Here is a 10,604-nt window from a genome sequence, read left to right as displayed (position 1 = left end):
AACCACCGCTGGGACCAGCCACACAGTCCATGACTGCAGCTCCTCAGACCGCTTGGCTAATCCCGCGTGGTTGTGGAAGTGGTGCTTGATATCCTGGATTACTGACGTTGGGGCGGAGTTGACCTTCGCGCTGTTTCCACACATGTTACGTAGAAGATACCTCTGAGGATCAGAGTACCTCATCATCACCCTGACAGTGAAACACTTAACATATGTTGACGGGCATTGACCTGTCGAAAAAAATGGCACCACGATAACGTTGCATGAGATGTAAGATATGACGAAGGATTTCAGTGACGTAGTGTCACAGTTCCCTTATTCAGTATCAGTCGTGAACTGCACTAACACGCAACGGCTCCCAACACTATAAGCCCAGGAATATCAAATATGTGATACGTCAAAACAATGATACTTCAAAACAATAGAACAATGGGACCTCTACCCATGTCATCACGGCACTTGCCGAAGATGGTCACGCAGGATACTGCAGAACGACATGTCATGCTGAACACAATGTGGCACCACGTATCAGCAGTCCATGCTTCTCGGTCACAGCATCACTCCAAACTGTAATTCCCTGGTGCCGACTACTGCTAGTCTCCGACCAATAACGACGAGTATGCCTGGTCTCACGTTCCCATGTCATCCAACAATGGGCCACTGTCACATCCGAATGCCCCACAAATCTGGATAACACACGATTAGACCAGCCGGCAAATGGGGATGAGGCCCAGGGACTGATTACGCTATCCCAAACGAGTGCGCGACAACTCCAAGTCTTTCGCTGTGATTACTCAACATCTGACGCTGTTTACAGCCCTTGTATACTCTACCAGGTCTGGTAACAACACTAAACACGAGCAACGCCGATGTAAAAGTTCCTATTAGATTCAAACTCCGTGCCGGCCGAGACTCGAACTCGGTACCTTTGCCTTTCGCGGACAAGGCAGAATTGGCAGAATTGAAGCTGTGGGGATGGGTCATGAGTCGTGCTTCTGTAGCTCAGTCGGTAGAGCACTTGCCCGCAAAAGGCAAAGGTCCCTAGTTCGAGACACGGTCCGGCACACAGTTTTACTCTACCAGGAAGTTTCATACCAGCGCACACTCCGCCACAGAAGGAAGATCTAATTCTGGAAACACGAATGTACTTTGGTGCCTGTACTACATGACACAGATCATTGCAACTCTGAACATTGTAATATCAGCCGATTGTGTGTATGTGGACGATGCTACTAGTTTATTTCCAACAATAAGCAGCTTTCATTCGGTTAGACTCGGCAGAAATCAAACCTCCATTTGGATCGGACTTCCTTAACTCTTGTGCAAAAAGGTGTGCAGTATACTGCTGCATCTGTTTTCAATAAGCTGCCACTCGAATTCAAAAATATTAGCAGTAATCCACGCGCTTTCAAATGGAAACTGAAGAGTTTCCTCATGGGTCACTCCTTCTATTCTGTCGAGGAGTTCCTTGAAAAATTAAGCTGATTCTCATTGTATTGCTGATAGCGTTTGCTTAAACTTATGGACTGATCTTCTTTCAGGTTTATGAACATTTATTTTTATCTGTTATTACTTTTATGTTGTAAGTTCATGTACTGACACGTTCCATGACCTTGGAGATTTGCTCCTCAATTTGGTCCTACAGAACTTGACATGTAAATAAATAAATAAATAAAAAATACAACTGCGCCTGCTTGATTCTTCACTTTTTTCTCACGCAGTATATTTGTACCCAAGTGTCCACTTTCTGTGCCAATTTAAAGCCCTTGAAGTATTTGTACAAGTCATTTTTGTCGTATTTTATTTTCAGGGTTTATGTCATTTCTTGCTGCCAACGATCTTGCCGCAGTGGTAACACCGGTTCCCGTCCAATCGCTGAAGTTAAGCTCTGTCGGGCTGGGCTAGCATTTGGATGGGTGACCATCTGGTCTGCGGAGCGCTGTTGGCAAGCGGGGTGCACTCACCCCTTGTGAAGCAAACTGAGGAGCTTCTTGTTTGAGAAGTAGCGGCTGCTGTCTCGGAAACTGACATACGGTCGGGAGAGCGGTGTGCTGACCACATGCTCCTCCATATCCGCATCCAGTGACGCCTGTGGGCTAAGGAAGACACTGCAGCCAGTCGGTTCCTTTGGGCCTTCATGGCCTGTGCGGGAGGAGTTTTTAGTTTTAGTTTATATTATTTCTTGACAAAAAAATGGTTGAAGTGGCTCTGAGCACTATTGGACTTAACATCTGAGGTCATCAGTCCCCTAGAACTTAGAACTACTTAAACCTAACTTACCTAAGGACATCGCACACATCCATGCCCGAGGCAGGATTCGAACCTGAGACCGTAGCGGACGCGCAGTTCCAGACTAAAGCGCCTAAAACCGCTCGGACACTTCGGCCGGCTCCTGAGCAAACAGTAATTGATTTGGTATATGCAGTACTCATTTTTCAGTCGATTCGACTGATGTAAAAGCTGCCAACTGTTTTCGTAGTTCCATTCCTACTGGGCGATTTTGATGCGACTGGTTGGCTGGTTGATTTGAGGGAGGGGACAAGACAGCGAAGTCATTGGCCCCATCGGATTAAGAAAGGATGGGGAAGGAAGTCGGCCGGGCCCTTGCAGAGGAACCATCCCGGCATTTGCAAGAAGTGATTTCCCAGTATCACGGAAAACCTAAACCAGGATGGTCGGACCCGGGTTTGAACTGTTGTCATCCCGAATTCGAATGCAATGTGCAACCACTGCGCCACCTCGCTTGGTAGTTTGGTACGAATAAAAAGGCGGTCACAGATGATTTAAAATAGTTCACATGTTAATTTATACGCCATAATATACTGAAAAGTGTCAGCTGACCAATGTATGGTTACGACCGGCTTCTTCACGGACATTACCACAGAAAGCTTTGTTGAGTGTGAGGTTCGGCCTGATGTCCCGTGACATTTGCAGAACCGTTGTTTTGAATTCTAGGCTATTCGATTCTTGAATACCTCCTTGCGTGACTCACGGTGAAATAAAAAGACCAAGACTGACTTGAAGCACTGAATAGCATCCTACAAGAAATAGCGTTTCCGTTGCACTATTAATTCCCAGAAACGAACGGGAAGCAAAACGACCTATAAAGGCGATAGGGAAGTTAATTAGAAACGCGTGGAGTCTAGAAGCGCCATCTGTTGCGTCAGAAAGGGAGCAAGGTCTCCGAAAGCTATAAATTGGAACAGATCGATGGCGGGGTCGCGGTGTCACACAGACGGTAACTCCGTGGGCGACGGAAATAGTCGCTGCCGATGTCACTTCCCGTCCCGCCCCGTCCTCCGGCAACATGCGAAATTTCCCGAAGACTTCTGTTGCGCAGACGCAGCTGGTACCTGGAACTTGTAATGCTTTTGTAAATATAATACTGCCATTAATCTGTATATTTTAAAATTTTCTTGTTCCACAATAATTTTGAAAAAGTAAGAAAATACTATAACGAGAGTAAGCTTTCGTTAAGTATAGTTTATGTGTTTAAAATAACCTCTTTGACGTAGGCGGAATAAATGTATTAAAACATATTTTGTAAATAATTATCTATTATTTCAAGTACAACTGTAATTAATTATGTCAATTTTGTATGTATATGCTGTCATGCAATTGTAGATGGATCACACTTAAGGTTTTTGTAAGTAGAAGTGTAAATTGAAAAGGTATATATATGAAGACAGTAACTGTTCTCGAAAGAACAGAATACTGTTGATGACCGTGCAGCTTTTCCCTGGAATAAATGATGACTAACTGAAACCCTAGCTGCCGATACGTGTTGTTGATTTACCTCGATGTGGACAGCCGAAAATGTGTGCCCCGACCGGGACTCGAACCCGGGATCTCCTGCTTTCATGGCAGACGCTCTATCCATCTGAGCCACCGAGGACACAGATGAATAGCGCGACTGCAGGGACTTATCCCTTGCACGCTTCCCGTGAGACTCACATTCCCAACTGTCCACAATTCTACATATGCAATAAACCTTATAGACATTTGGCCATTCACTCATTACTGGCGCACGTTTTGGCGATTCCCGTAAGAGTTTGGGCAAGTGTCTATAAGGTATATTGGATATGTAGAATTGTGGACAGTTGGGAATGTGAGTCTCACGGGAAGCGTGCAAGTCCCTGCAGTCGCGCTATTCATCTGTGTCCTCGGTGGCTCAGATGGATAGAGCGTCTGCCACGTAAGCAGCAGATTCTGGGTTCGAGTCCCGGTCGGGGAACACATTTTCGGCTGTCCACATCGAGGTAAATCAACAACACCTGTCGGCAGCTGAGAGTTTCAGTTAGTCATCATTTAATTGAAAAGGTGTAGGGATCATAGGTAGAACGGAACTCCGTTCTGTGGTGGAATGAAAAAGGTGGTGGGGCGCGCGAGTGAGATTTGGCGTGCAAGTGGCCCACACAGTCGGTAGCTGCCCTGCAAGTGGTGAACACGCATTACGTTGGTCAAGTACTAGAGGCCCCTAATTTTACTGCAAGACTGGGTTTTGGCCTCGGACGAGTTCTACATGATTGGCGCTGTACGGCAATAAATTAATAGTTCAAAAATTTGCAATTTTATCGTCGCCACCAAGAGGAAGACAGAGCTATATACATCAAGAGCCGTAGCTGCGCAATGTTACTACGCAGCACCGCCTCACGCCACATTCAACATCAATAACAAGTACTTTATTTATCACAGTATGAAACATCCATCTTCAACCAGTGGAATATAAGTGTTAAATGTACTTTGTGTTTAACCGCGATTTTCCTATGTCATTTACCTCAGTAGGGTCCTTACCTAAACGAATTTATTCCGAGTATCCTGATGTTTATTGAAGCTTGCATAATAGTAAATTACTGGCAAGAGTACTGTTTTGGTAGTAAATTCAGAAAATCATTATTAAATACTAAAGTTTGCACGTATCAGTTTAAGGCCACCGCTTTGCGTGACCATGAGAACAAGTTTTCAATAGTATTCGTGAAAGTAAAGTAACATAATTGTTTAACTGCAACAATCTTAACAGTAATTATTCGTGTTGCTTCTCCATGTCAAAGAAAGCAAGACAAATAATGGTGTTAATAAAACGTTAACAAATAACAGTCCCAAAGAAATGAGATTTAGTCGTGTTGGTCATGAGTGATATCTGTAAGTTTAATTTTTTTTTGTGTCCTTGTTGAAACATATGTGTCTTCTTTACATAATTATTGAATTATAGTGATAATTTCCATAAGTAACAGAAAGTGGGATTAATAGTACTTACTGCCAAGTGACCGTAGTAAGTGAAAGTAATTATTTATTCAGTGTCGAAAATTGACTTCATCTTTTTGTGTAGACACTTTCCCCGATTTGGGCTGTCGGCCGTTTTATTGTTATAACAGATTTTGTCTGATAAAAGATTTCCAAAAGTAATTATTCTCACTGCTTTTCCCCCAAACTGCATGATTCGGAGAAAAATAGTTGGATCCTTTACCACTGGGATGAACACGGTTAAAATCACTCTCCGAGAGTCGATGGTTTGGAATGTTAGTGCTGCATGATTTTGTGGTGGTGTTCCTGCAGCTACTTACTCTACAGTTCTGACATTCCGAATCGCGGATCTTCCGTCTTTACAATAGCAGAACTTAAACGTTCTGGTACTGTATTGACGAGAACGCGGAAGTATCGTTGCAAACTGATCAACAAGAGTAATGGTTTGCCTTTGCGGAATAAATTAAAAACTATGTCAAATAAAGTAAACTTACAGTTCAGATATGAACAGGTCTTGAAAACGAGAGTAATTTGAAAACAACTTCTCTACGTAAGTCTCAGGTTTGTTATTGGGAAGATTTTGGAGCAGATTAGCGTTACTCTCACAGTTATACAAGTGGAGTAATGTGAAACAGGGGTAAAAAAATATTTCAACTACAGCAATATCCTGCATGTTTCATTAACAAGACGCGATGTTTGCTGCTACTCGCCCAAATAATTCGTGGCTGACATAAGCTTAAAATGCAATAGAGACGAAAAATTCACTCAGAATCATGTATCAGTGGTGAAATCGTCTGATGGTATACCAGGTAATCAAAACGACATTATTTTATAGTCATGTAACTTAGAAAGTCTATTTTGGAATTGAAGTTCGACCCTACAGGCGTTTTACATCTGTTTTCATTATCTCTGTCCTGCTGCAGTTAAGCTTAACATTTATGCCGCTGGTATGCCACACATATAATTTTGTACATTGAAACTGTCAGAACACACGCGGCGTAAAACATATTTCTTCTGAAACTAAATAGATCTACCACCTATCTTATGAATTATAAGCAATATTGTTATTCGTATTGATGAATGGTTTGATGTTGTCCAGTGGAGCGTGTGACAACCTCTTTAACTCCGTCCATATATCCATCGCAAACCACATTTTAGATATTCTTTCCTCCACATTTCATGATGAAGATGATCTCATTGGATTTGATGCATGTAAGAGTAAATTGTGATTCTATTATTAAAAACAAGTCTTTCAACCTGGTGCAAGAATTAAACCCATAGTAAGAAGAAGAAAATAATGTTTTGCAGCACCAAAGGGTGGATTTGTTTTAATTTTCGTGTATAATAATTAGTGCATTTCATTTAATTTTTGTTTTAAATTTTGGCCGCAGCTAGCCAAAGGACGCAGTTGTTTCATCATTTCCAGAGATTAGGATAAATATTCAGTAGAAAATCTTAATGCCACACGTAACTGGAATTCACCTAATTTTCAAAGAGAAAAAGTAAATATTTTACATTGCCCACAGTGTCGAAATTTTTCCTTCGCAAGCACCGGGCAATAATCCTAAACAGTTAAAATCACTCATTTCGACTTTTTGCCTAAAATGTGTAAAGTTAGAGAACTGCATTTCGTTTGTAGTAGTTGAAGGGCTCTATAGCTTGCCTTGAGCTGGTTTACTGATCCTAACCTAGACTAAGCAAATGATTTATGTACTTCTTTCTGTCACAGGACTCTCGACTACTAAAACAATTATGTCACCAGAATGAGCTACGTCACAATCATTAATATTAATTACTGTTCGGAGCATTGTATAATGCCAGAAGCCGGAACAATTTGGACTATTTTAACAAGGAAAAGTATTCATAGCACAACTTGCACTTTCATCAGTCAGCTACGAAATTAATTATATTATATTTCTAGTACGAAGTTTGCACCTACGGACTGGGTTGAAATAACAAGCTTTTTTATGTACATCACGGCATCCTTAAGCGTAAATCATAGCAAAGGAACTGTCTTTCAAAAAGACTATTTGATTTTTTATGCATAGGGATGTGAAAAGCATGTCTGCACCACGATTACATCTTAAAAATAGAGTGGTTTAGTTCTAAATTAGTATTCACACGTCAGTTAAGCCCCTGAGAAACTGGCTTTTCTTACGCAAAGAAAATGATTATTTTTTACAGACACGTTTATGTCAGTTTAAGTAAGCTGTATGAAATTGGACCGTTATGGTCTTACATAACGTTCTGCAAATACGTAATCCTACATTATCCAGCCGCGATCATATTGATTCGATGCATGCACAAGTTTAGATACATCCTGCTGCCTCAATAATGCATCCTACATGGTCTAGCATCTACATTATTTGGCACTGCGCAAACAAGATTTTTGCCTTCGTAAAAATGATACAGCGTTTATTTTCCTAATTGTCGAGAGGTGATAGATGCGATCGAAAAACACCACAGTCCGCAGTTTTGAGCCGAGCGCCCGAGGAGTGAACTCTGATATCAACCAGCAACCAAGCAATCTTTCCAGCAGCTGTTCATCAGTAGGTCACCTGCCTATGAGTAGTAACAACCGTATAGATCTAGGAGTATTTCGTTAGATATTTCTTTTCATTTTTTCTTCTTTTATTTATTCGGCAATCAAAAGTTTTCCTTATAGGAGAAGGAAGAAAAAACTGATCAAGGCGGGAAAAGTGGCCAATGCAAATTTTTTGCCTTCAACAGTGCTGCTGTCTCCCGGAAAGCAATCAGATTAGTTTTGACAGACACGATCACTGTCTTCAGTGAGTTTCACAAAAGAAGCTAATTACGCTTCTTTTCATAAAAAGGTTTCTGATTTTAAGTCATCTGATCTACGTCTCTAATATTGCTACAACACTAGTTTCTAAATAACGTACGAGGTATATCCACAAAGTAATTTCCATTAAGTTATATAAAACAAACGAGTACAGATACAGAAAAAATACTTATTGAACAAAAATCTATAACTGTTAAACTACTTTTCTACGTAGCTTCCGAAATTTTGTATGCACTTTTCGTAGCGTGGCGCAAGTTTTTGCATGCCTTCTTCGTAAAAGGCTGCCGCCTGTGTATTCAACCATGTGGTAACATGTTCTTTCATGTTGTCATGATCGTTGACGTGTTGACCACCAAGGACAGATTTTAGGTATAAGAAGAGATTAAAGTCGCTAGGAGCGAGGTCCGGGCTATACGGAGGATGATCAAACGCGTCCCAGTGAAATTCCCGTAAGAGTTGTTTGGTCACAGTCGCCGTGTGAGGTCGACCATTATCGTGCAAAATAAAAAAACACCACCTTTTGACAGTAATCCTCGGCGCTTGTTCTGTATTGCGCGGCACAATTTCTTAATGGTCTCGGAGTAAACATGTGCATTGATTGCCTCGTAGTAAGAAATAAATCAGAAAAGTGCCTTTTGTGTCCCAAAAACCGGTGCACATGACTTTTCGAGGTGTCAAGATTTGCTTAACCTTCGTTGGGGATGAAGTGTGCCTCCATTCTACTGACAGACGCTTTGTTTCAGGGATGTCGTACGATAACCAAGTTTCATCCCCCGTGACTGTTCGAAAAAGAAAACCATCACCTTCTTCATGGTAGCGTGTCAAAAACTGAAGTGCACTATCCATCCGTTGTTTTTTGTGTTGTTCAGTAAGAATTGAGTGTACCCAATGTCAGCAAAGTTTTCGAAATTTCAGTTTTTTAGTAACAATTTGATGAATTAGTGATCGTGAGATTTGCGGAACTTCCTTGCCCAGGTGACTATGTTGAGAAATAAATATGTACTTATGAAGAATAAAGTTGAAGAATGTAAATAACGTTCGTTTTATTTAAAAAGCCTTAAGAGTTTTCATATAAAATATTCTGAGGCGTTACTTTCGAGCATGCTGTCGTATATTGAAGTCCAGTGTAGTTAACAAGAAGCCGTCTTCTCAGTTGGTAAAATATTATTATGTTAAAAGATTTAATTCGAAAGTATTGCCATCATAGCAAAATAATACATTAGCTGGAAATTTCATTCCTTTGAAAAGAGTTATATTATAATTACCATTATAAACTATAAAATTTTGCAGGCTCCTTTAGTGTCTAGACAGCAAAACCAACACCGTAAACTGAAATGATACCTCAATGACTGATTGCCAGTAGGAAACCGTTCTGTCTTTGGCACCGTAACAAGTATAGGTGTAAAAATAGAGTCAAGAAGAACTGTATTCCAACAACGTCGTACATTTCGACACCATTTGATGTGTATTGATATTTGGACACCACATTTTCCCAACAAAAATTTGCGTCGTCTGACATACAGTATAGAATCCCAAATTTGCAATGATTTACGAAGTAACAGAATATCAGAGACAATAATAATAAGAGACATACATTTTGAGCTCGCGCAATGTTAGTTTCGTACAGAAAATACAATGCAACAAACTTGAAAAACCACTTTTTATTGGAGATGGTACGGTGACCTTACAACAATAACTTCCTTGTAAATTGAAAAATAAGGGTTCCATTATAAATATGATTAAAAATAAGTGTATCCAAGAGCTCACCATGAGTTGGTAGCACGAGCTTCAGAAGTCACTGGAAACTGTGTGTCACTGTGTCACGGCTTACGTAAAACTCCCCAGTGTCTTTGTGGAGTGTTCATTACGATTATGTGGAGTCAGGAGATATTAACTTCCTCTGAGTCATGCGTAAGACCACATCAAGTTCTTTAGGGAACTGCCCGAGTAATCCCTAGTTTATAGCGTTCATCCACATTGCACGCAAATCTCAAGCGCCCTGATATTTCACTTCTTGGCTTCTCTTCCGATAATGTCTGCGTAAGCCAACAACTCCTAAACTACATGCAGCTCGACAATACAACTCTCATTCCATGCTTTTCTGAAAACACCATCGAAACTTGTTTCTGGTATCTCATGACCATTTATGTAAGAAGTGAAACGGGTAACCATTCATGATAGATAGAACTGACGTCTACGCTACATTGTACCCGTAATATTGTAGTAGACGTGTTTGCTGTTATACTCTACTTCTTGATACGGAAAGCTGCTGCAGTATTCTTTTTAAAAATCAGTCTCCTGATTTATTTCATGAGGTCTGCCAATTCTGTGTCAATATCTTCATAACAGAATAGCGCTTCCACTTAACGCCACCGGCTATATGCTCTAAACATTCCATCTTCCTTTACAATTTTCGCTGTCTACGGATCCCTCTAGTACCACGGAAGATATTCCCTGATGTCTGAACGCGTGTTCTATCATCCTGTCCTCTCTATTTACCACATGACCACATACTACTTTCGTCGTCATTTCTACAGACAAACTCTTCATTCTTTAC

At 40.9% G+C, this 10,604-nt stretch overlaps 1 non-coding gene across 1 annotated transcript; it reads right to left on the bottom strand.

Annotated features, from left to right (window-relative positions):
- Positions 1-3,821: 3,821 nt before the first annotated feature.
- On the bottom strand, positions 3,822-3,895 carry Trnas-uga (transfer RNA serine (anticodon UGA)). The gene has a single exon. It is a non-coding gene; the product is annotated as a tRNA-Ser (tRNA).
- Between the last annotated feature and the right edge of the window lie 6,709 nt (positions 3,896-10,604).

Source organism: Schistocerca cancellata, chromosome 3, assembly GCF_023864275.1.
Source record: "Schistocerca cancellata isolate TAMUIC-IGC-003103 chromosome 3, iqSchCanc2.1, whole genome shotgun sequence".
Lineage (NCBI taxonomy): Eukaryota > Metazoa > Arthropoda > Insecta > Orthoptera > Acrididae > Schistocerca > Schistocerca cancellata.
Note: the sequence above shows the minus strand (reverse complement) of the source record. Positions and strands in the feature narration are given on the sequence as shown.